A 23,889-nucleotide genomic window follows, 5' to 3' on the forward strand; every position below is an offset into this window, starting at 1 on the left:
ACAGGCACATTGCATCATATGAGCAGTATTCATCTGAGAGTTTCAATAAATTAATCACTATTCTGACAAGAATGAAAACAATTAGAACAAAACTCCCTTTTAGGGTGACGTGATGAAAGAGGTCACAGTGCTTCTAAACTGTTGTTTTTGGAGTTTCGATGTTTGCTTCAAGAACCACGTCGTTCGATGGAAATTGTTCTTGATCCTGGAGGTAAGCGACTTCAGGATTTTGTACATCTGGCCTGATGGTAGCTGCAAAAAATGGCATGGTCCAGGTGGTGGGGATCTTTGATACTTGTTGCCTCATTGAAGCAGCACCTCCTGTAGATATCTACCAGTGGTGGGGAGGGGTATGACTGTGATGTATTGGGCGTGTCCATTACTCTCTGTAGCTTGTGTTGCTCTGCATTCAAATTGCCACAACTCGCCATGATGTAACAATCCAGATACTTTCAGCAGTACATCTAAAAAGGCTTGTTGAAGATTTCAGTGGCAAGCCAAGCAACAACCTCCAAAAGCTTAAACATTGATGCTCTTTCCTTATCATGTATATCACACTTTATTTATGACTAATGTTAAGCACAAGCAGAGAAACACTTTAGATTTGTGGCCGGTGATTTGAGAGAAACTGTAAGATCCACCATTACTGGAATGACATAGAAAGACAATTAACCTTCTGGATTTCCTGTTACGGATGAATAGAAAGCCGAACCCAATTGTTTTCATGAGGTATTAATTACAAGAGAGAGAAGCGTCATTAGCAATACTGCATTTTCATTGTTTTAAATGCATATTCATTCTTATTACAGCTTAATGTTTGTCCTTCTGTTCACAAGTATAGTTAATCACTGTTTCAAACAAAAAAAACAGAAATGATGCAATTATTCTGAATAATGCAGACATAAAGTGTATTATTCCTGTACTCAGCCCTGCCTAATCCCAGCAATTGTTATTTTCAAAGTTATGTCAATTTAATTTAAATTCTTTTGAATTATTTATGCGTGTTGTCCCTGTGCAACTGCAAGATGATGTACTGAACATAAATCAGATACAAATCTGAATAAATATAACTGAATAATGAACTCCAGAAGACAAATTCAAAGTTAACAATTAAAATAACTCTTCGAACCATCCATCTCCTAGTTCCTGAGGACAACTCTAAGATCAAAATACTTCAACCCAAATTAATGTTGTTATTGCCTATACCCTCCCCACATGGAGTTAGAATACAGGAAGTAAGGGGGAAGGTTAATGGAAATAGCATAAAGCAGAGGAGTTTTACAAGGCGCTGATGGGACAACAGTATGAACTATGCACAAAATGCTGGAGGGATTCAGGGGAGATTCAGAGATTCAAGATTCAAGTGAGAAAATTTAGGATGGAGATGAGGAGAAACTCTTTTTCCCAGAGAGTGGTGTAGCTGTGGAATTCTCTGCCCAGGGAAGCAGTTGAGGCTTCTTTACTAAATATATTTAAGAGACAGTTAGATAGATTTTTACATAGTAGGGGATTTAAGGGTTATGAAGAAAAAACAGGTAGATGGAGCTGAGTTTACGGACAGATCAGCCATGATCTTATTGAATGATGGGGCAGGCTTGATGGACCGGATGGCTTCTATTTCTTATTTTATGTTCTTATGTAATTCAGCAGGTCAGGCAGCACCCTTGGCGGGGATGAAGGGTTTTAACCTGAAACATTGATCTTTCATTTCCCTCTATAGATGGTGCCTTATCTGTTGAGTTCCTCCAGTAGTTTGTGTTTGTTACTCAAGATTTCTAGCGTCTGTACCAGGTTGCTTCCTAGGATAAGGGGGCTGATGTGAAAAACGAGCTTGGGCCAATATTGATTGGAGTTGAGAAAAGCTAAAGGTAATTGAAAGACTATTTTTGCCTGTACCCATTGCTAAACTTGTCAATTTTATTAACTTTTCCTTCAACTTCCATCTTGCCCTAAAATATACTTGGTATATGTCTGACATCTCTCTCTCTTTCCTCTGACCCTCTGTCTCCATCTCTGCAGACAATCTACTGACATCTTTTACAAGCCTAGTGACTCTCGTAGTCTTATCTTGACTATACCTCTTCTCACCTGTCTCTTGTAAAAATGCTATTCCCTTCTCTCTGTCCCTTCATCTGCTCCACATCTGTCCTCAGGATGCGGCTTTCCATTCTCAAACATCGAGATATCCACTTCTTCAAAATAAAAGCAGGATTTCCCTTCCTCCACCATTGATGCTGCTCTGAGTTCCATTTCCTTCGTGTCTGCCCTTGCCCCTCTTCATGCTGCCATAACTGGAATAGGTTTCCTCATCCTTACCCAATACCCCACAAGTCTTTGTATCCAGGACATCATTGTTCATAACTTCCGTCATCTACAGTAGGATCCTACCACGTAGCAGATATTCCCCTCACCCCCTCTCAGTCTTCTATAGGTGTTGCTCTCTATGTGACTCTTTTGTCCAGTTGTTCTTCACCACTGATCTCCCTCGTGACGCTTAACCTTGCAAGCATGACAAGTGCTACATCTACCTCTATACCTTCTTCCTCACCACCATTTACAACCCCAAACTGGGCTACCAGGTGAGTTGACACTTCACCTGTGAGTCTGTTAGAGTCATCTGTTGTATCTAGGTTGGTGAGACCAGACACGGATTAAGGTCTGCTTCATCAAGCTTCTTCACTCAGTCCACTACAAAAGTCAAGGTTTCCTGGCAGTTACCTATTTCAATTCAACTTCCCATTCCCATTCCAATATGTCCGTCCATGGTCTCTTCTACTGTCACAGTAAGTCCAAACTCGGGTTGGAAGATCAAAACCTTATCATCTGTCTGGGTAGCCTCCAACCTGATCGCTTGAATATCGATTTCTCTAACTTCTGGTAATTACTTTCCCCTTCTCTCTTTTTCTCTGCCCATTCTGGTTACCCCTCACCCCTTCACCTCATGTGCCCATCGCCTTCATCCTGTTCCCTTCCTTCCCTTTCTTCCATGGTCCACGGCCCTCTTTTGTTAGATTTCTTCTTCAGTCCTTTACTCTTACATGTGTCATCTGCGAGCTTCTTACTTCATTCTTCTCCTCCCCTCCACCAATCATTCACCTTGCCCCTCACCTGGTCTCACCTATCACCTGCCAGCTTGTACTTCTTCCCCTCTCCTCACCACCTTATTCTGGCTTCTTCCTCCTTCGATTCCAGTCCTGACAAAGGGTCTTGGCCTGAATCATTAAACTGCTTATTCCCTCAGATGACTACTGTCTGATTTGTTGAATTCCTCCAGCATTTTGTGTGTGTGTTACTGGTGTTAACCAACAATGCCTCATCCAAGCATGGATGGCTCGTGTTTGAAGACACTATTTACAGGAATGATAACTTAAATATTATGAAAGCCAGTGGACAGGTTTGGAAATCACTTTATTTTCATTCTTTATTGACATCTTAAACATTTAAAGATTGCATTAAGTATAATTGTTTAGTAGTTTGTTGGCTTTTAGCAAGTTCAAGTTCAATTATCATTCAGCCATACATGAATACCCAGGAATACAGCCAAATGAAACAGTGTTCCTCTGGGGCCAGGATGCAAAATTCAGTACCAACAGTCACACACAGCACAAGGCATATATAAAATAAGAGTAAACATCCAGTCACAAAAAAATATAATACATCTCTGTCCATAAATGGTTTAATCCAGAACAAGCACACAGTAGTCTGCAGACGAGCACAACCCAGCTTGTCTCCCACCGAACGAACACTGGAGGGAAGCACTGATGGATACTGTGCCATACTGCCTCTGGTGTCATCTCTCCAAGGAAACTGTAACTGGCAACACTGCGGCATGAGGTCTAGTCTGCACTACAACTGAGGCCGTGCATCTCTCCCTTGTGGTCGGTCCAGCCAATAAACCAGTGAGCATTCCATATGACCAAGTCCAATAGGGTCTTGCAATCACAAGAACAATGAAGAAGACGATCAATTACTGTTAGACTGCACATCGCCATCATGCACCCACTCCGATACCCCTTCATTGTTGCACCATCCAGCTCCTCCACCAATGAACAACTTGCTGTTGGGGTGGACCTGCAAGTTTCTAATATCCAACAGTGCCTTGCAATCATTAAAAGAGCATTCAAGCATTTCCTTCCTGTTTAAACCTGCTGATCCATTAACCCCATTCCTTTCCGAGAGACAGATGATTTCTATTTCTTGATAAATGCAATCTGCCTGTGTAGGTCCACGTACACTCTTTTCTACCCTCTTAAGTGATGAGCTGTCATTAATCAATTAGCATGAGAATTTCCCTGGGTTTATTCAAATGTGTTCTCACAATGGAACATGATTGAGCTTCTAATCATGAAAATCACTGGGTGTGTATAATGGTATAATAACAGCAGGAAAGAAAATCCAGCCTTCAAAATCTGTTGGATTTAAACAAAGATCTGATTTTCAAGAATACTGTCCTAATGGGATAACAAATGTGAACGGTTTGAAAGGCCACTTACTCTTTCATCGTGAGGCAGTGTTGCACTGCCATGAAATATTCGGTGTAATTTCATGATGCCTCCCAGGCAGGAATTGTGCTCTTGAGGCTTAGGATTCTGGAGCTACCCCAATTAAATGCCAGTATTTTTAGAACAGCCCTAAAACTACCTCCTCGGTAACGTGCTGAGGATGTATCACTGTTTAAGCATCAGTGAGGGATTTGGCTTGCTTCTTGCTCATAAATCTCCTCTGTACAACTTTCTCTGACGTGTTTCAAGTAGCTAACAATATATGGAATTTTCTGTAACAATGATTAATGGCAAGTGAAGAGCCTGAGATTAGAAAGCTCATTTCAGAAAGAATAACCAAAGTTACAAAACTTACTGGAGAGCTGTACAAAATTATTTTTTTTACTGCATAATTATTGTCTCTGTACAAACCCTAAAATGTACTTCCTTTGAATTCCACTTAATGCTTGATATATCTTGCAGTTCTTTTGCATTGAGGGGAGGATCTTCGGTGGGAAATGCTGTTCGACGTTGCATGGATAGTGTGTACTGCCCTTGCTGAGGTTTTGTAACATCAGCTAGACAGTCAGCCAAACTCCATTCAAAAGTGACGTGAGAGTCAGGCTATATACGCTCTGAGCTCCTTGGGTTTATTGCAGACTCAATGGCTTGTCAAAGTGAATAAGGGGTGAATAAGCAATGCTTCTGTTGGGGAGACAACAGGATGGCTTTAGATTTTTAAAAAACCTTATTTTGCTCCTAACATAAAACTCTGGCCTACTGCCAGCCAATGTGCTGTTATACTTACTGATTCCTGGCTGCATAGGAAGTGACCTATTACAGATCTGAAACTGCTCATTAAAATAAAGGCTGAATGTGCTTAACATAAATCAATTGCCTCAAAGGCAGTACGTATTGTCTTGTGAATTGTTGTAAGGAGTTGGTTATTGATTTTGTGAAGTGAGATGGAGTATACTGCATCAGTGATGCAGAGATGGACAAGGTTGGGAGCTTCCAAGTATTAGGTGTAAGATTGCCAACAATTTGAACTGGACCAGCTGTGTGGATGTACAGCCAAGAAATCACACTAGCACCTCTACTTCCTCGCAAGTCTAAAGAAATTCAACACGTCTCTGATAACTCTGTGCAATTTTTAGAGATTCGCCATAAATAAAAGCATCCTATCCAGATGTGTGACAGTTTGGTATGGCAGCTGCTCTGCCCAAAGCTGCAAAAAATTGCAAACTTGTGAACACAGCCTGTCCTGGTCCAACCACGATAATGTCATGGGCAAGAAAGTTCATGAACTCAAAGCGCAACTGAAAACATTCCATCTGGATGCATAATAACTGCTTTACAGCTGATAGCAAATGTCAGAGCAACAACCTTACACTCAAAATCAGTAAGACCAAGGAACTGAATATGGACTTCAGGAAGAGGAGGCCGAGTCCTCAGTGAGGGATCAGCAGTGGAAAGGGTGAACTGTTCTTGAGTGTCAATCCTGGGCCCAGTGTATTGATGCAATTACAAAATAGGTCCAACAGTGGCTATATTTCATTAGGAGTTTGAGTAGGCTTATCATGTCACCAAAGACACTCTCAGATTTCTACAGATCTACTATGAAGAACATTCTAACTGGCTGCATCACTGTCTGGTATGGTAGGGCCTCTGCATGGGACCTGAGAAAGCTGCACAAAGCTGTGGGCTCAGCCAACTCTCTCTTGGGCACTAGTCTTCCCAGCATCAAAGGCAACTTCAAAAAACGATCCCTCAAAAAGGCAGTATCCATTACTAAGGCCGTGCATCACCCAGGACATGCCCTCTTCTCATTGCTACCCTCTGGGCTAGAGGAGGTACATAAGCCTGCAGAACGACAATCAAAATTTTAGGAACAGCTTCTTCCTGTCTGCCAGCAGATTTCTGAATGGGCAATAAATCCATGTACACCACCTCTGTATTTTTCTCTATTTTGCACTACCAATTTAATTTAGTTACACATATGACTGTATGTATTTATGGATATGTATATACACTTATAGTAATGTATAGTTTTTATTATGTATTTCAATGTCATGAACTGCACTTGTAATATCAGTAAAGCAGCCAGCATAATCAAAGATCCCACCCACCTCTGAAGTTTTTTCTTCTCCCCTCTCCCATTGGGCAGACGATACAAGATCCTTAATGCACACTCCACCAGGCTCAAGGGCAGGTTATATAACGCTATTACTAGACTCTATTGAACAGACTTCGTGTATGATAAGATGGATCGTTGACCTCACAATTAACCTCATTATGATCTTGTTCTCTATTGTTTATCTGCAGTACACTTCCTCTTCTGCTCAAGCACTTTATTCACAGTTATTGTTTTATCTTGTTTTACCTCGAAGCACTGTGTAATGATTTGATCTTATGAACAGTATGCAAGGCAAACTTTCACTATATGCTGGTACATGTGACAATAATAAAGCAATAGTCCATCAGACAAACCAGCCTCCTCTCCATTGGCACTATCCACATTTCCTGCTGCATTGGGAAAGCAAACAACAGAATCAAAGAGCCTGCTCACCCCAGTCAATCTCTCTTCTCCCCCTTCCCCTACCTGCACCCCAACCCCGTCATCCATCGAGTAGAAGTTACAAAAGCTGCAAAAGTACATACTATTGTACTCGAGGACAGCTTCTATCATGCTGTGTTATTGGTCTCCTGAATGGACTTCTCTTCATTTCCCGATTTACCTTGTCATTGCTCCTGCACTTCATTCGACTACCTGAACTGCAAATTCTCTCTGACTGTATCACCACATTCTACATTCTGTTCTGTTCCTGTTACATCAGATTACTTGTGTATGGAAAAGAAAAAGCTTTTCACTCTAACTTGATACAAATTGCAACAATGAATTTAATAATCTGTGTACTTTTAATACTAAAGGAGGAATGGACTGTAGTGTCATTGGTTATCAACCTGAACCTTGTGAAATGACTAAGTAGGCAAGGTAGAGATGTAGCTCTATAAAAAATAAAAGGATCTAGTGCTTTTCCAGCATATATGACAAATAAACTCTTCTCAGGCTTCAAGCTGGATACAGGTATCAATTATAACTGCTGCTTCATTGACAAACTTTGCCATCTTCTTCAGGGATGTTTGCTGGACATGTCTAATCCGGACAGAATACAGGGATATAAATACCACTGGCCCTGGTTTTGAGCTTACTGATTAGAACTGAGGGTATGATTGTGTTGAACGCTGAGCCATAATCAATAAACAGCAGCCTCACATAGGTATCCCTATTGTCCAGGTAGTCCCAAGGCTGACTGGAGAGCCAGTGGGATTGCATCTCCTGTAGATCTATGATGGCAATAGGAAAATTGTTGTAGATACAGGTCCTTGCATAAGTAGGAATTGGTTTTCGTCTTAACCAATCTATCAAAGCACTTGATCATAGCAGATGTGAGTCCTACTGGACAACAGCTGTTGAGGCAGCTCACTCTGCTCTTCTTGGCCACTGGTATGATGTCACCCTGTCGGAGCAGGTGAAAACCAATGAATGCAGCAGAGGGAGACTGAAGATGCCCTTGAACATTCCCACCGGTTTGTTGGCATGGGTTTTCAGTGCCCTACCAGGTATATCTGGTTATATCAGGTAACCCTGGCTCCTTGCAAGGGTTCACACTCTTGAAAAGTGGTCAGACATCAGCCTGCAAGATAGAGATCACAGGGTCACCAGAAGCTGCAGGGATTTTCAGTAGTGTAGTTTTAGTCTCCATTTCAAAGCATGTGTAAATGATATTGAGTTCATCTGGGAGTGAAGTATCAGAGCCATTCATCTTAGGTTTTGCTTGTAGGAAGTCCTGTCAGAGTTAGCGTGTATCGAATTCCATCTCAAACTTCAACTGGAATTGTTTATTCACTCTTACAATAGCCTTCTATAGGTCATACCTACACTCCCTGTATAGTTCTGGATCACCAGTCTTGAACGCCACAGATCAAGCCCTCAGCGGACTGCGAATCTCCTGGTTTATCCATGGCTTTTGGTTTGGGCATGTCCGGTATGTTACCCACAGAGGTCTTGATGAAGTCAGTGGTGTCTTCATTCACACTTGAAGATGAACCCAAAGTTCAAAGCTCGAAGTACACGTAATTCAGCATGGTTCAGCACAGAGCCCAGTGATGGAGCAGTGGTCTGAACCAGCCCGTACCTCAACTCGGGTCCTGACACCCTGACCTTTTCAGTCTGGCCCGGCATCTAAATCAGCCTCTAAACATCAGGTTCAGTTGCCTCCACACACCCTGGGGCCAGGATCTCGCTGCCTAGATTTGGCCTGTAGCCAACCTTCCCAATTCATCACGGTGCTTAAATCTCCGTCCAAACATCGAGTTCAGTCATCCTGATCCTCCCTGGTGCCTGAATTTGGCCTGTACCTGACTTTTCCGATTCAACCATGCACTTCAGTCTCCATCCAAACTGAAGTTGATTTGAAATGCTCTGGTGCCCAGACCTCAGTGACGGGTCTACTACCTTGCCTTGCCTCAGTTCTGCCACATTGAATTGTCTTCATGCCCAAAGAGAAGTTACAGACTATTGTTTGCGAGAAAAAGTGATTAACAACATAATCAGTTGTTGTCCTTGTTCCATTAGCCACTAGCCAGAAGTCTTAAACCATCTTAAACCAGAACCTGAATACTGTCCAGTCCACTGACTCCAAGCAGTCCTGTAAGCGGTCCTCTGCCTCCTTGACTAAACTGTGACATGGTCTGCTCCATTTGTGCTGTGGTTCCCAGTCTTTGCCTGTAGCCTGCAATTTGAAGTACAGCCAGGTGTTCAGACTTTCCAAAGGGCAGGCATGGGGTGGCACAGTAAGCGTTCGTACTGGTGATGTAGCAGTGGTCAAGTGTGTTGGCTCCTCTGGTTCAATGAGTGATATGTTGATGGTAGTTGGTCAGATGACTTCCAGCTGGACTGACTGAATTCCACCACAATGATCGGGAAGGTATCATGGTGCGTTGTTTTGTGACTGCTGATCACAGTGCTCACCACCTCCTGTGCATTGGACAGGGGTGGAAAGTACACTGCTGCAAGGATAATGCTGGAAAAATCCCTCAGCAGATAAATTGGATGACACTTGAATGCTAGATGTTTCAGGTTTGATGAGCAGGACTGAGAGAGAGCAGCCACATATGTGCACCACAATGTGAAACACCCTCTGACTCCTTCACTTTTAAGAGACTCAGCTTGCTATCCTTGTGAAGCACTAGTGAAGCACTGGAGCTGCACATCTAAAATGGTGGGGGCTAGACATGTTTCTTTGAAACAAAGTACACAGCAGCCCCTGATGTCCCTCTGGCAGGGCAGTCTTGCTTGGAGGTCTTCATTTTTACTTTCCAGTGACTGTGCATTCATCAACAGAATAGTAGGGAGTGGGTGGCTAAGGGCTCTGTGTTTCAGTCTTACTTGCAACCCAGCATGCTTTCTATGATTCCTTTGTCTTAAAGGGAAACAGCACTTGTGACCTAACTCTGCAATCTGGGGTCCCCCGTTTTTGACGATCAATAACTTTATTTTAGATGTTGTGGAACAGTGTTGCTTACTGATGCACCTGTGGCTGGCTGGAGCATTCTGACTCATTGCATCGCAGCCTGATAATGGTGTCCCCGGTGTAGAGGATTGCAAGACACTGCAGAGGGTTGTAGACTTACCCAGTTCCATCACAAGCACAACTGTCCCTGCCATCAAGGACATCTTGAACAGGCGGTACAGGTTTATCCCGCTATCCAAAGGTAGAGCGCTCCTATGAAACTATGAAAATGGACAAGCGAGAGCCAGTGGATGTAGTGTACCTGGACTTTCAGAAAGCCTTTGATAAAGTCCCACATAGGAGATTAGTGGGCAAAATTAGGGCACATGGTATTGGAGGCAGAGTACTGACATGGATTGAAAATTGGTTGGCTGACAGGAAACAAAGTAGTGATTAATGGGTCCCTTTCGGAATGGCAGGCTGTGACCAGTGGGGTACTGCAAGGTTCGGTGTTGGGACCGCAGCTGTTTACAATAGACATTAATGATTTAGCTGAAGGGATTAAAAGTAACATTAGCAAATTTGCCGATGACACAAAGCCGGGTGGCAGTGTGAAATGTCAGGAGGATGTTATGAGAATGCAGGGTGACTTGGACAGGCTAGGTGAGTGGGCGAATGTATGGCAGATGCAGTTTAATGTGGATAAATGTGAGGTTATCCACTTCGGTGGCAGGAACAGGAAGGCAGATTACTATCTAAATAGAGTCAAGTTAGGAAAAGGGGAAGTACAACGAGATCTAGGTGTTCTTGTACGTCAGTCAATGAAAGCAAGCATGCAGGTACAGCAGGCAGTGAAGAAAGCTAATGGCATACTGGCCTTTATAACAAGAGGAATCGAGTATACGAGTAAAGAGGTTCTTCTGCAGCTGTACAGGGCCCTGGTGAGACCCCACCTGGAGTATTGTGTGCAGTTTTGGTCTCCAAATTTGAGGAAGGACATTCTTGCTATTGAGGGAGTGCAGCGTAGGTTCACAAGGTTAATTCCCGGAATGGCAGGACTGTCATATGTTGAAAGATTGGAGCGACTGGGCTTGTATACACTGGAATTTAGAAGAATGAGAGGGAATCTGATTGAAACATATAAGATTATTAAGGGATTGGACACGCTGGAGGCAGGAAGCATGTTCCTGCTGATGGGTGAGTCCAGAACTATAGGCCACAGTTTAAGAATAAGGGGTAGGCCATTTAGAACAGAGATGCGAAAAACTTTTTCACCCAGAGAGTGGTGGATATGTGGAATGCTCTGCCCCAGAAGGCAGTGGAGGCCAAGTCTCTGGTTGCTTTCAAGAGAGAGTTAGATAGAGCTCTTATAGATAGTGGGGTCAAAGGATATGGGGAGAGGGCAGGAATGGGGTACTGATTGTGTATGATCAGCCATGATCACAGTGAATGGCGGTGCTGGCTAGAAGGGCCAAATGGCCTACTCCTGCACCTACTGTCTATTGTTTATTGAAATGGTTGGTAAGCTGGAATGTTGTAAAGTGAATAAGCAATTACCATTTATTTATATGGGGAAAAATTTGTGAGCGTTCCCAGACCAAAAAGATAACCTACAAAATCATGCCAAATAACACATAAAACCTAAAATAACAGTAACATATAGTAACAGCAGGAATGATATGATAAATACCCAGCCTATATAAAGTAGAAATACTTTTCTGCACACATTGCAGCACTGCTAGCATAGCAAAAATCTCACTAAGTATAATCTCACTACGTAGCTGAAGAAGTCTCATTGGAAGCAGTCTCTCCAGTAACCTTTAAGCTATGAAGCTGCCAAATCATACCAAATAACACAAAAATACACAGCCTATATAAAGAAGAAGTAATATATGTACAGTGTAGTTTCACTTACTGGAATCGGGAAGACAGCGAGCACACTGATGGGTTAGGCTGAGTCGTTGGAGGTTGGGGTGCTTGGCAATTTTTTCCAATAAATTGCAGTTTCGTCACAGTTAAACACTTGCTGATACGAATAACCACCTTCTGTAATTATTTTCTTCAGCTCTGATGGGAACTTTTCGGCAGCTTCAGTATCAACCGAAGCACTCTCTCCAGTAAACTTTAAGCTATGAAGCTGCCCTCGCCTCAGAAACTGATCAAACCACCGATGACTACCTTTAAATTCCACTTTTGCAACACTTTCATCACCATCGTCCAGTGCTTTCTGTTTCAGCTTATTAAAAGGACTGACTAATTTCTCCTTAAGTATAAGATAACTTAATGGAACACCACGCTTTGTACGCCCATCAATCCACTCAAGCAATAGACTTCCCATTTTATCCATTGTTGGATGCCGACTAAGGGAGACCACTTTGCTACGAGCAGAATCAACAGTAACATCGGCAGCTTTCAAGATTCTTTCGCTCTGTGTATAAAGTGTGAACGTTTCAATGCGTGGTCAATGTCCTTACTTTGTTCACCACAATCGAAATGCTTAATTATGTTACGCTAAGTGTAACACCCTTACGAGCTCTTTTAGCCTTTTCCGATACCTTAGAACTCATCTTGCTAACGGATGCACGAAATAAATTGACATAAAGCACAGATGCTTACAGGCATGTGTTTAAGCAATGGCGGCTAGAATTCAGTTCTGGGGGAGGAGCTTGGCTGCTCGGGGTGCACACTGCCTTTTCTCGTAACAATGAAAACATCTCCTGTTATTGAAAACAGATAACTAATGTAGGTCTTTCGTAACAGCAAGGTGTTGTAAAGCGAACATTCGAAAAACGGGCCACCTGTACCTCAGACCCTCACCTCCAGTGCATGCCCTCTGCATTACTACCATTGGGGAGGACATAGAGGAACCTAAAGACGTACACTCAATATTTTACCAACAGCTTCTTCTCAGAAAATGAGACCTTAGTATTATTCAGAGTGGCAGCTGTATTTGCATGCAAAATAACATTAGCTATATTTCAGCTCATTGATTTTTCAATGTATTATGTGGTTTACACAAACATCATTGATGCAATATGCTGCAAATTTTGTTGTCTTTTAAATATACAATTGTGGATATTTTAATATTTAAAGATAACTGTTTCTAACAAAATGGATAGCAAATGCTGAACCTGAATGAAAATGTCTGATACTTATATTTAAAGGTAGAATCTGCAATTTGGGTTATTCTGGTTGTGAGACAGCAGGAGAAAGCTAAACTTTAACAATCATAACACAACAGATTCTGGAAAACCAGAGTAACACACTGGTTCCTCCTGGAGGAACTTAGGAGGTTGGACAGCATCTATGAAGGGGAATAAACAGTAAACATTGTAGGCTAAGAACCAAATGTTTTAATCAAGTGTCTTTGCCTGAAACATTAACTGTTTACTCGCCTTTGTGGATGCTGCCTGACCTGCCATGTTCCTCCAGTATTTTGTGTGTGAAACTATGAGTCATCAAGTTGCAGTTGTGTTCAAATGAAAATGTTATTAAAAATTATATTTTGTTTTCATATTTAATTATAAGAGAAAATGTTTTTTGACTTGTTATTTCTGTTCACTAATTTAAGTCAAAATGCAGAAATGTACACAGAACAAGTGTACCATCTTATTCTGATGTTTTATTTCCTATATCAGTAAAGAAAATTTGAGATTTTTGTATTTAGTAATCCAAACCAATCAGTGATAAATAATATATGTAATAAGCTAAGACACAAGATTACAATTTGAATTAATGACTCACTTTATAAAACTCCAGTGACTTCTGACCACAATGAGGTCTTTTTTTTGTTACAATTGACGTTGACACGAGAGCCCCTCCGATTCTTAAAAAAAATCTGTTCATGATATTTTGTGGCTAGATTTCCATAATATAGAGCAGTCCTCAGCTTCTGCTGTCACTTAAGTATATATTATTGAAAACTTAAGTTCTCCTTTGGGAAATTGTTGGGGTGGTAATTCCTTTATCGTGAATCTTTCACGTAATATTAATGCATTGACTTTGACAATGAAACATTTTTCAAGATCTTTGACAACTGAAATGAGTAGCTGCTGGCAAGGGCACTGAGGTCAATGGAAAAAAGTGGTGAAAATCTTCTATTAAAGTATGAAACTGAATTTATATAGCTAATAACAATATATTATTATCTAAAATTCCTGAAGTGAATGGTCAGTTTATTTGATTTTGGGTATACGTTCATTCTAGTAAAGCGATGCCAGAGTAAATTATATTCAGTGGGTTACTTGTCCTGCAGCAAGCACATGTTATATTTATCATGTTATGGAATGTCTTTTTAAGGCACTTAATGAGCATTTATTTACATGATCCAAGAAAATCCAGGAGGTTAGTTTTGAGAAAATATCTGTCAAATGGCCGACTCCTGCACCTACTGTCTATTGTCTATAAATTGATTATGCATTGCCTTCCTCTTTGCAAAGTGCTTTGAGCTTTTTTTGCTCAACTTGAGAGAAAACTGTAAGCAATTTGCAGCACTAGATCAATACATAATACACTCTAATTCTAAAACTAAAATATAAGGTGCTATAGCACAGTCTGATGAAGATTGCTATGAGGTTTTGCAGATCAGCAAAAAGCCTCACTCATGAGTTTCCTTGACCATTCCAGCCTAAATCAGTTTTAATCCATTTACCTTAAGTTTCAGCACAGGTTTGCAAGAAAACTCGGGTCAATTGTGTATTTAATGTACTAGAGGTCATATTATAAGGTGGACACAGTCCAAATCAACATCCTGAATATCTGTTTGGTTGCCTTCTAAGCATTTAGCAGCCTCTGTTAGAATAAATGACATATTGAAATGCTTATTCTTTCATTTATCATCATAAGGATGTAAATAAATGTTTTGGTTCCATCCCTTCAGCTTTTGCCTCTGTTTAGTCACCAGTGTTTACTAGATAGATAGATAGATACTTTATTCATCCCCATGGGGAAATTCAACTTTTTTTTCCAATGTCCCATACACTTGTTGTAGCAAAACTAATTACATACAATACTTAACTCAGTAAAAAATATGATAAGCATCTAAATCACTATCTCAAAAAGCATTAATAATAGCTTTTAAAAAGTTCTTAAGTCCTGGCGGTTGAATTGTAAAGCCTAATGGCATTGGGGAGTATTGACCTCTTCATCCTGTCTGAGGAGCATTGCATCACTAGTAACCTGTCGCTGAAACTGCTTCTCTGTCTCTGGATGGTGCTATGTAGAGGATGTTCAGAGTTTTCCATAATTGACCGTAGCCTACTCAGCGCCCTTCGCTCAGCTACCGATGTTAAACTCTCCAGTACTTTGCCCACGACAGAGCCCACCTTCCTTACCAGCTTATTAAGACGTGAGGTGTCCCTCTTCTTAATGCTTCCTCCCCAACACGCCACCACAAAGAAGAGGGCGCTCTCCACAACTGACCTATAGAACATCTTCAGCATCTCACTACAGACATTGAATGACGACAACCTTCTAAGGAAGTACAGTCGACTCTGTGCCTTCCTGCACAAGGCATCTGTGTTGGCAGTCCAGTCTAGCTTCTCGTCTAACTGTACTCCCAGATACTTGTAGGTCTTAACCTGCTCCACACATTCTCCATTAATGATCACTGGCTCCATATGAGGCCTAGATCTCCTAAAGTCCACCACCATCTCCTTGGTCTTGGTGATATTGAGACGCAGGTAGCAGAAGTCCATTCTAATGTTGGTGTCAGTAGTCAGCATTACTGGCTGCCCTCCTGTACATTAAGTTAAATGAGGCACTGACTTTCTCCTGGGCTGGGAACTCTGCCTCTACAGGTGCAACTAAACTGACAACCATTGGAATTGATGGCTACTTGGGGAACGGTACGTAGACTCCTCTTAAAATTTGATTTAATTCAGTTGGTTTAAATGTGCTTAGCTATTTTTCTGTGCACGTCTTAAATGTGATTTATTATTATTATATATATGATATTTTTAAACACTTACGGAGTCTAAGAGTGTTTCAATTTGACAAGCATTCAATTAAACAGCCTCCCGCAGGGCCTTGCTGGCCATAAAGCTGTTGTAGAAGTGTGGTGAACTACATGTACCTGTCTGGACACGCCCCTGCTGACTGCTCCTGTGGCTCCTCCCACAGACCCCTGCTGACTGCTCCTGTGGTTCCTCCCACAGACCCCTGTATAAAGGCGATTGAGGTCTGAGCCCGGCCTCTCAGTCTCCAGGATGTAGGTCAACCACTGCTTGTTCCTTCTTCCAGTCAATAAAAGCCGATATCTCGCCTTTACGTCTCAGAGTGAGTTATTGATGGTGCATCAAGAAGCACAGTTGTGTGCCCAAATTTTGCGGCCCTGAGCTAAGCTTAAGCCTCATCAATGATCATAAGAAGTAGTAGCAGAATTAGTCCATTTGGCTCATTGAGTCTGCTTTGCCATTCAATCATGGCTGATTTATTTTCCTTCTGAACCCCATTGTTCTGTCTTCACCCTTACTAATCAAGAATCCATCAGCCTTCAATTTAAATATAACCAATGTCTTGGCCTCCACCGCCATCCATGGCAATGAATTCCACAGATTCACCACCCTCTGGCTAAAGAAATTCCTCCTCATCTCTATTCTAAAGCGACAGTCTTCTATTCTCTGACTGTGCCTTCTAGTCCTAGACTGTTTTGCTATTGGAAACATCCTCTCCAGGTCCACTCTATCTAGGCAGTAAAGTGATGTAGGATCTCAGAGTGTCCTGGAACACATTGCTTGATAAAACCTGGTTCATGGGGACATGGCTAGCATCCACTTCCCCATTGTCTTTTGGAAATACTTTTAATTTAGCAGTGACCACTGATGAGGTGGTGCTTCACTATTATAATGTGTTGGGAAAGCATAAAAATAACACCTTGTTCTGTGACAGAGTAGAGAAGCTGAGCAGTGAATCCTAGTGCGCAGGTTGTAATAAGCGGAGGGTTGAAATTATCTTGTGGTTAGTGCTGATACAATAAGGATATTTGCAGAAGAATGTGTGAACATAACTGGGACTAGTGTGAATTGAACTTGCAATGAACGTAGGGATAATCCAAGAGTGGGTTTGTCTGGTTGCATGCTTTCCTTTATCTCTTGAAACCACAAAGAAGCATACTCTGGCAACAGTAGAACTGGAGTAGCTGATCGGCTCCTCTTGTGAATTCGTACCAAGTGCTTTTGATACAGACTTGTCCAGCACAGAAGTGGACCCTAATGCTACCATATTATCCATGCTCATTTCCTCTGGCAGTATGTTCCAGATATCAATCACTCTCTGTGTGAGGGGAAACAAGACATAGCCTTCTGCTCCCCTTTAATATATGCCTGTTGTTTTTGATAGTCAAAATATTTTCCCCTATTTTAAGGGTATCTACCTTATCTATGTGTCTCTTAATATCATTGACTTCGATCATTAAAAATTGAAAAAAACTGCAGATGCTGAAAATCTGAAATAAAAGCAAAGTGCGGGAAACAGTCAGTTAATGGAGTTCTGTGATGAGAAAGAGTTAGTAACCTTTCATCTGCTTTTGTTATTTTGTAACATTCACCTGATTTGGTTGGTCAGCATTTAAACTTCATTCATAACTACCCTTGAACTGGTTGGGTTGCTGGACAGTTAAGAGTTGACTACATTGAATCATAAATCAGCCAGACTAAATGAGGACAGCACCCCAAAGGCAAGTGTCAATCGGTGGAGTTTCACGAGATCCTAATAGTTTCACGGTTGCCATCACTGATGCTTGTGTTGTAGTTTTTAATGCTGCATGTTAATTGCTAATACAGTAATAAACTGGATTTAAATTCCCTGACTGTCAGAGCTCTGGTCTCTGTATTGACATTCCTCTTACTGTCTTTGGTTTATCATTGTCACAAAGGTATCGTGAAAAGCTTTTTGCCTTCTTGTCATACAGTCCAATAATGTTTATCTTGAAGAAGCTGAAACCCGATTTCTTCCACAGTTGCTGCCTGGCATGTTGAGTTCTTCTAGCATTTTCTATTTTTGTTTCAGATTTCCAGCATTTATTTTTGGTTTTGGGGCATGGGTACAGGAACATCCCTTCAGACTCTAGAGAAACCATGCTGGTCGCTGCTTTCTCGGGTTATTCACTGCTCTCACCTAAATGTTCTAGCTCAAAATCTGCATGCTCTATCCTGACGCCATTTTCAGGTGGGCAACTTTTAAATAAGGCTTTAACAGCAACAATAGTCCAGCCACATTAAGGCACCTCACTAGATGGTCCCTGAGCATTCTGTCAGCTGCCCACCTGAGTGATGGAATTTCTCAGCTAAATTTTCATAATGTTTAAATGCCCCAATGCCAACTGTGCCATTGATGTACCTACTGTGTACAAACCACATCTTTGAGTACGAGAGCCATTATCTGACCAGTGCTCTGAGATCTTCAGTGGATGTTGTAGATTAATGCTTGCTTTCCATGCAGTGATAAATGCATATGATTTTACTGAAGTGCTACTTTGAACCAAAAAAATTGATGATTGGAGCTTGCTGGAATTGGCCCCAAACAGATATGTTCTGCTGCCAGTCAGCCATTACTGCTGAGTGAGCTCTGATCTCATTCTGGTTATCTAATTCTTACAGCCATTGACGTTGCCTGATTCCTTCTCAATTCTCTCATTCTGTGCTGGTGTATGTTAGAACTGCTGAAACATCTGCTTTGGATATTGTCTCTGTTACCACTCAATGCATTTTCATCAGCTCTATGCAGTGGATGAGATCTTACATTGCCTTCATTGGACTCTCAGCTCATTACTATTCTTGGGTTTTGGTTCCACAGTCTCTTGTGAGAAAACACATCTGCTGGTGCACATGGTGACCTTATGAGACTGTAGGTCTTTGCAAATAAAACGGTGCATAAGAAAAAGCGTGACAACTCATTTATTGTACTGCAAACACTGAACACTAAAAGCACACTAACAGGACTTCAGGTAATATGTCATCACGTCAGACCGGCCTCTTAAAGTGAACCCCATCTTAATGTTGGTGGATGTGAATTACGTACGTTTCGACCAGTTGTTGTTGTTGTTGTTGTTGTTCAGTCATTAAGTCGAGTCCGACTCTTTGTGACCTCATGGACCACAGGGTCCATAGGGTTTTCATGTCAAGATACGGAAGTAGATTGCCAGGCTTTTCTTCCGCGAAGGGACCTGGCTGGGTTTGAACTCAGGATCATCTGCCTTGAAGTCCAGTGCTGATGTCACTACACCACCAGCTGTTACATTCCACCAGTTAAATTAGCCTGAAGGACCACTTCACACTGCACCTGTATATGAGTATCAACTTCTGCTGACTAAACCATCTGCTCTGTTCTCTAAATCCATTTGTAAATCTCTACTTGTAGTTTAGCTGGCTTGAAAGTCTCCAGATTACCCTCTGAGGCTGACACACAGAGGGAAATGATGCCAATAGCATTATAGTACTGGATTGATTTTAAAAAAAAGGAAGCTGTAGAGACTGTCATTTTGACATTAAGAAAGTCACAATTATTTATGCTATCTGGATATATACTTGATTGCTTGTATGGCACAGGCTATAATAATTAATGAAAGATGCTCTCTACCTCTGCAGGAGAAGGAAGATAGACTGGAGAGAACAATCCAATTAGTGGAATTTTTTTTTAAATAATCCAATTTTCTTTTAAACTTAAAAGCTTCAGGTCTTGATGATTTCATTAGGAAATTCCTAATGAATTAGGGAATGCATTTAATCATTCATTAACCCTGAAAGTGCTTAAAGCTTTTAAAGAAGCACATCAATTTAATAACGTTCAGAAAGTAGCATAGCTTATTATATTTGTAAGACATAAAGGATTGCTCACTTTCTGATTTCATTACAAATCCCAAATCAGTAGTGAATACAAGAGCTGGGGCATCATGTTCAGCTGCACAGGACATCGGGCTAACTGCAGGGAGAATGCTATTAAACTAGAAGGGGTGCAGACAAGATCCTTGAGGATGTTACCAATACTGATGGTCTTGACTCGGAAGGAGAGGCTGGATAGGCTGAGGCTTTTTACCCTGGAGTGAAAGAGACTGATTGATGGATGACCTCATCAATGTTGATAAAATCATTGGATAAATAGTTCGGGGGGAAGGTCACAGTCATTTTTTCCCAGGGTAGGGGACTCTGAAACTAGAAGGTATTGATTTAAGGTGACAGGAGAAAGATTTAAAAGGTGGCCTAAAGGCAAGATACTCTCATATATTTGGATAGATGGGGGTCAAACACAAGCAAGTGAGAGTAGCTCAGGTATGGATGAGTGGGTTTGGGCGATTTAATGATGAGAGGGCGATGTACTGATGGTGGCATGCTGCAAACACAGCCTCCAAGCCCGTAGATTAGTCCTTCATTTATAATATCTTGCTTCAAAACATGCTTTGTGTGCCTTGTGCATTGAAATTCCTTGGGCAAAGTGAAAGCAGCATCACTGTATCTGAAGAGGCTGCTGCCTACTTACCTTGTTCTTCATGCTTGGTTAACTGCACACATTACTTCTTCAAGCTTACTCTGAAATTCCAGCACAAAAATGGGTCACTTTTTCCAATGGGGCTATTTCCTTGTGCTTAACTCATCTATTTAACTCCGTCAGTGTTTACTATTCTTTAAAATAAAAGGAAAATACTATGTTTGCATGAATACAGGAATACAAATCGACACTGCTGGGAATATTCGGTCGCTCAAGCATCTGTTAAGAGATAGAAACCAAACTGACAGCTCTGGGCAACAAAGACTGATAAAAGTTCATTAGCCTGAAGCACTAACTTACCTTCTTCTGATACCACTGGGAAACTGTAATCTCCAGCATTTATTTAGAATCCTTCTATTTTCTTGTTCATCTGGTTTTCCCATCAATGTACTTGTGTGAAATGATTCAGTCATTCCATGTGATAGCAACTTCCACATTTTTATCACTCGGTAAAGAAGCTTCCCTTTCAATACTGAGCCCAACATCATATAAACAAGCTCTCCAGCCCACAGATTATGTGCCAACTATCAAGCAACATTTTTTTGTTTTCCCCACATCTGCATCAACACCTAGATTTTACCACTTGCCCACATCCAAGTTAGAGTGGCTAATTAACAGGCCAACCTGCAAGTCCTTGGGTACTTTGAGGAAACCAGAGAAGGTTGGGGATGACCAGTAAGTCACAGGGAGAGCACCCAAATTACATTACATAGGAGTAGCACCAGAGGCCAGGATTGAAATCAGTTTTGCTGGAGCAATTCCCATTGAATTTCTGAATGACTATCTTATGTTAATTGTTGGCTGAGATTTTTGCATCCTCCCTTGCCACAGGACTAGAGGGTTGGAAGATGGCAAATGTTGTTCCATTGTTCAATAAATATAATACACATAATCCTTGAAGTTATGGACCAGAGAGTGTCGTGTTAATGTTGGGAAACTAAAAGAGAGGATTTTTAGGAACAGGATTTCCAAGGATTTAGAGAAGCAAGGACTTATTAGGAATTGTCTGCATGGTGTTGTGAAAGGTTGATCGTGCCTCACAAGCCTGATTTGAGGTTTTTTTTTGAGAAAGTGACAAAACAAATTGATGAAGATTGAGTGATGGATGTGGTGTATATGGATTTCTGCAAAGGTGTTTGTCATGGAAACTCGGCTTGGTGGATTTGAAGATTGCTTGCTCATAGAAGACGGAAGGTGGTAGTATATGGAGCACGTTCTGTCTGGAGGTGGGCATACTATAGTGATTTTTCTGGGACCCCAGCTCTTTAGTTAGCAAATGGCACAAAAGTTGGTGGTGTTGTGGATAGAAAAGTAGGGTATAGTAGGTTATATTGGGTTATAGACAGAATGCAGAGCTGCACAGAAAAGTAGCAGATAGAATTCGATCCAGAAAAGTGTAAAGTGATACACATTGGAAGATCAAACTTGATTAATGGCACGTGGAATCCAGTCCAAAGAGCTCTGAAAGTTGCCACACAGTTAATAGAATGGTTAAGAAGGTGCTTGGTTGCTCAGGCATCTGTTAAGAGATAGGTCACTCAGAATTGGGCTCGCACCACCAGGTTCATGAACAGTAATTACCCCTCAGCTATCAGGCTCTTGAACCAAAGGGGATAACTTCACTTGTTCCATCATTGAAATGTTCCCATAACCTATGGACTTACTTTCAAGGACTTCTCATCTCATGTTCTTGATATTTATTGCTTTTTTATTTATTATTTCTTTCTTTTTGTATCTGTACAGTTTGTTGTTTTTGCACACTAGTTGAACACCCAAGTTGATTCTTTTATGTTTATTATTCTTTTCTGGATTTATTGAGTATGCCTGCAAGAAAAAGAATCTCAGGATGATGTATGATGACATATATATACTTTGATGATAAATTTACTTTGAATGTTGGTGTGTTTGCCTTCATTGGTTTGGGAACTGAGTTCAAGAGCCATAAGGTAATGTTGCAGCTGTATAAAACTCTGGTTAGACCACACGTGGAGTATTGTGTTCACTTCTGGTCATCTTACTCTAGGAAGGATATGGAAACGTCATGTTTATCAGGATGCTGCCAGGATTAGAAGACGTGTCTTGTGAGGAAAGTTTGGATGAGCTCGGGCTTTTCTCATTGGAGCAAAGGCGGATGAGAGGTGGAAAGTTAGAGGTGTATAAGATTAAGAGATGGAGTGGAAAGCCAGTCCCTTTCTCCAAGGGTAGCAGTGGCAAATACCAGGGGACATCCTTTTACGGTGAGTGGAGGAAACTTTAAGGGGATATGTCAGAAGTAGGTTTTGTTTTACACAGAGTGATAAGTGCCTGGAACACACTGATTAGGGGACGGGTGGTGTGGTGGTAGAGGCTGAAACAATAGGGACATTTAAGAGGCTCTTAGATAGGAACATAGATGTTAGAAGATGGAGATTTATGGCCTGTGTAGGAGGGAAGTGTTAGATTGATGATGGATTAATTTATAGGTCAGCCTACATCTTAGGCTGAAGGGCCCGTAATGTGCTATATTAATGCTCCCTCCACAATTTTCGTGTCTGAAAATGCAGCTTTTTTGCAAAATGTTACAAAATGTATTTTTGGAAGGAAATGTGTTTACAAACTATACAAAATAATAGTTGCATGAAGAGTTTTTGGTTTTCTGAGCCCCACCTAATGAACATATGAAATGTGTTGTACTTTGCTTCCAGAATTTCTGCTCATTTTAAGTTGCTGGAAGTTTTAAATGATGTGCTTTAATTATTATTTCATGTGAACAGTTCGAAAGTATTATTTTTCACTTTTTGCAATCTAGTTTCTTCTTAAGATAGGAAGATAATTTACCCATTCAATCCACACTGCCCATGGGAACAGTCCCGGAGTTTTCAGAGTTACACACGGTTGACACTAGTTCTTTGCTCAGTTATTGATGCAGAATAAGAGCATATTCATCTAAATGGAAAAGTCTTTCGAAGATGCAATGTTTATGTAAAAGGGCAAGGTTAAGATCAACCTGAAACATACTTGCTGTGATTTTCATAGTAGTGTATTGTTACGTTCCCCAGTAACCGGGTGACTTACCAGCAAAGATAGATAGGTCCGCTGAAGCCTGGTGCTACTATTTTCAAACGTTTTTATTTATAAAGGGGCACAAACGTATGGTTAATACAAAACATTCAGATCATATACGTCGTCACAACTCAATCTAAAGCACAGGTTTAGTAATAATCAATCAGAAATAAGCTCTATCGTTGTCTAGGGGTAATGTAGATATATATTGTTTGCTGGATATCTAAAAGTCTTTTGCGGTCACTGCAGTTCCACCAGCTGCCGTCGTTGTGGTGTCACGTTGGTGCACTTTTGTTAAAAAGAGAGAGATTGAATGAAACATTTACCCGACAGGTTTTCCAACCTGTAGGAGTTTGTCGGAAGTCTCG

General features: G+C 41.2%; 1 protein-coding gene across 2 annotated transcripts in view; it reads left to right on the forward strand.

Moving 5' to 3' along the window:
* Positions 1-23,889, forward strand: part of LOC140727831 (interleukin-1 receptor accessory protein-like 1) — a 1,400,327-nt gene that overhangs the window by 61,589 nt on the left and 1,314,849 nt on the right. The window lies entirely within an intron of this gene.

Source organism: Hemitrygon akajei, chromosome 5, assembly GCF_048418815.1.
Source record: "Hemitrygon akajei chromosome 5, sHemAka1.3, whole genome shotgun sequence".
NCBI classification, from domain to species: domain Eukaryota; kingdom Metazoa; phylum Chordata; class Chondrichthyes; order Myliobatiformes; family Dasyatidae; genus Hemitrygon; species Hemitrygon akajei.